General features: G+C 40.2%; 1 non-coding gene across 1 annotated transcript; it reads left to right on the forward strand.

Moving 5' to 3' along the window:
• The first annotated feature begins 582 nt into the window (after nucleotides 1-582).
• Nucleotides 583-795, forward strand: LOC114677948 (small nucleolar RNA U3). Its single transcript, XR_003729354.2, has one exon. It is a non-coding gene; the product is annotated as a small nucleolar RNA U3 (small nucleolar RNA).
• Nucleotides 796-3,628: the final 2,833 nt, after the last annotated feature.

Here is a 3,628-nt window from a genome sequence, read left to right on the forward strand (position 1 = left end):
TCTATGGACTGTGATCCAGATCTGATACCTGTGCAAGGAGAAAGGGAAGGAAGGATTGGGTAAGAAGAGCCTGAGACTGCAGCACAACTCTGAGAACATTTCGGCTGTGCTGATAAGGAGTGCCCAAGCAGACTGCTCATTAGAGGAGTCCTGCATTGGGAAAGAATGAGACACACTCAGTCGTTGACCAGGGATTACAAATCCTCGTTATGAATGGCCTCGTAATGAATGTCATAGTGATGAACCTAAAGAGCTAAGAGCTAGAGGCTGTCAATCAACTATGCTCACTGCAGTAGGGTCTCTCAAAGAAGATCTAAGTGGCATGAGCACAGAAGCATGAGAGTATGGATACGAGGATATGGTGTTGAGAATTGTTCACGATGGCAAAACAACTAGAAACAAATCAAATACCCAAATTAGGGGAAAGGTTGAGTAAATTAAGTCCTATCCCCACCAAGGATTAATATGTAGTTCATCAAAAAGAGTGAAGTATGCCTTACTCTTAATCGAGAGGAGTTTCTACACATTAATGCTAAGAAAACTAGTGTATGACAGCATCTCATTTATTAAAAATCAAAGACCAATACTATACTTTCAGGGATCCTTTCTTTAATTCATTACTAGAGGTTTCTCTGAATGTGTAGAGCACCAGAAACCACTAGGAGGAAACACAGTGTGCTCTCTCCGGAGTGTGAAGCCAGCCCTTGGTGTTGCTTGGCTGCAACTGCCCTTTACCATTGACAATTGTTCTCTTCCTTAGGAAGAATGAGAGGGAAAGAAGGCAGTCTCTGTGGTTCCCATCAAAAAATAATAATAATAATTTTTTTAAAAATAAAAAACCAAAATACACAGTTATATGAGCTTAACAAAAAGTGCACAAGGCTACAAACCAGGCTGTTGGCCTCTGTTAGGACTTTTATCACAGCCTGTCTACATGACAGTCCCCCCACTAGACCAGGAGCCCCTTGGGGATTGCAACCTAACATGGCACCTGATACTTTGTGCTTAATAAGTACTATTGAATGATTAAATAAATGAATGAATGAACTCAAAGGGAAGTTATAATTAACCAAATGGAACAGAGATAAGAAGCAGACATAGGAATCTTTTATACCTAAGAGATTGTAACTGGCAATTTGCTATGAATATAAAATCATGTATAAGTCTTTTATTATTAAATGACTTCCGTGTATCTTTATTCATTATTTTAATGCAAGTGTTTCATCCGTCTGTTGTTAGTCTACTTTCAAAGCCTAAAAGGAAGTTATCTTTAAGGTACCATAAAATTGTCACATTACTAAGCATAAAAATAGAATACTTACAACTGTTTTTTGAAAACAGAATCTTTCATTACTGGGCAGTACCAGCAATAGATATGCTGTTAGAATTCACTGTAAATACAGTGACTAGAGAGTATGTAGTTGCAGAGTCAATAACCCTTCATTTCAAATATAGACTACCACCATTTAGCTGTTCTTCCACAAATATGTCCCTGCTGCAACCCAATTAATCACCAGCGTTTACAATCACCTGGCCCCACTAGGCTTCCTTCCCCCACCACAGAGCTCTCACCCACTGACTCAGCAACAGCAGTTAAGAACGTACGTAGGTCATAGGATGACCACAGTTATGTCCACTCCCACAGTAAATGTGACTGTTCACGTGTCCACCAGAGGTAAATGGAAAAAAATAGACAAAACAACCTTGCTATCAAAAGTCTATACAATGGCAGTCTCATTCAACTAAAAGAAGGAACAAAATGAAAGGTGAGGAAACAATGTTAGAACCAGCCCTCCCACGAGGAACAGTTTTGATAGAAAACGAGTGAAAGCAAGTAAACAGACTTCAGAAGCCCTGAAAGACAGTGAAACAGCCAAAGAGAAGACCAACTCAGGAAACTCTGTCGGGAAGATGATTAAAATGTCAAAAGACAGAACTGAAGAAAGGTATGTCAAATGCAGTAAGGAAGCCCAAAGATCTGGGCTCTGTGTGTGTATGTGTGTGTGTGTGTGTGTGTGTGTGTGTGTGTGTGTATGTGTTTGTGTATGTGTGGTGTGATATTCTGAGATGGGCATGTAATATTCTGATATAAGTACTTCTGAGCACTTTTTACTTGCAAATGGGTACAAATTACATCCTTTTTAATGATGTTGGCCATATCAGTGGGTGGTGGTGAGAAAAGAAAAATGGAATCAGGGATGTATGGGTTCTGACCCTAGCTCTGTCATTATCCAGCCCCTGGGCAAGTCATTTAATTCAATAACCCTAAATCTATTCACGACACATGATGCCCAGTTTCTCCAGACCTCTATAAAAATATAAGGCCAGATCTCTGTTCCCCAAATCAGAATCACCAGAGGAAATTGCCAGACCCAAGCCTAGAGACTCTACTTTGCTAGATCTGGGGTGAGCTCAGTAAGGTAATATGATTTTTTTTTTTTTTTTTTTTTTTTTGGACAGAGTTTTGCTCTTTGTTGCCCAGGCTGGAGTGTAGTGGTACTATCTCAGCTGACTGCAACCTCCACCGCCTCCTGGATTCAAGTGATTCTCCTGTCTCAGCCTCCCGAGTAGCTGGGATTATAGGCACCTGCCACTATGTCCAGCTAATTTTTGTGTTTTTAACAGAGGGGGTTTCACCATGTTGGCCAGGCTGGTCTAGAACTCCTGACCTCCGGTGATCCACCCGCCTTGGCCTCCCAAAGTGCTGGGATTACAGGTGTGAGCCACCATACCTGGCTGGTAATATGAATTTGTTAAAAACTCCTTCAGAAACTCTGAAACTGAGCCAGGTTTATGAAGCACTGGTCTGTATGATCTTTATGGTTCCCCCCAGCTCGAAAATCCCAGAGTGATTCCTGAGTCACCAAAAACAAACTGAGATGTGCATCCCATCCAATTGAGTGTTTAATTCACACAAGCCATGGAAGTAACAGAGCTATTTACTTCATTTTCAAATAGACTCACTTACCAGACACAGCTAATTTTGTTTATTATCTGGTTGGGGGCTGAGAGGAAGGTGCATTTGGCACTGAATCATCTGCCTTTGTGTCAATGCACCTCCAAGTCAAGTGATTAAAAGAATTGAAGTGGGCTGAGCATAGACTGGTGGATAAGCCTATTACAAGATCTAGAAAGAATTTATATGTTCCCAAGAGACTAAGTGAAAGCCATAAGTATAGAGAGAGCAAATGTTTTCATTTAATATTAACTTCCCCTTTCAGAGACCCCACTGAGCACTGTGCAATGGGCTGGCATGGGCAATGACACAGATGAGAGAGAATCTGATTATAATGTATATGAGGAAAAAGTACCTCATTTAGGACTCCTCTCATCCTTCACTCCTATTAGTTTCATTTACTAGGAGTATAATATTGTTGAGCTCACCCCTTTATTAGAGGCTTCTTAAAACCACAAGTATGAAATTTTAATTTTGCACAAAATATTGGTGTTCTGACTGCTTATCTAGATTCAAAAATTGATTTTATAGCTGGAAAACCTTATACTATTTGCGGCCCCTTTAAAATATCTTGAAATCTCTAATTGATGAAAACTATTTAACATTATGTTTCCTGATGGTATCGTGCACTAGGCTATAGTAATTCATTTCATCACAGCTTCCCGAGGACCT

This window comes from Macaca mulatta, chromosome 4 (assembly GCF_049350105.2).
Source record: "Macaca mulatta isolate MMU2019108-1 chromosome 4, T2T-MMU8v2.0, whole genome shotgun sequence".
Taxonomy (NCBI): Eukaryota; Metazoa; Chordata; class Mammalia; order Primates; family Cercopithecidae; genus Macaca; species Macaca mulatta.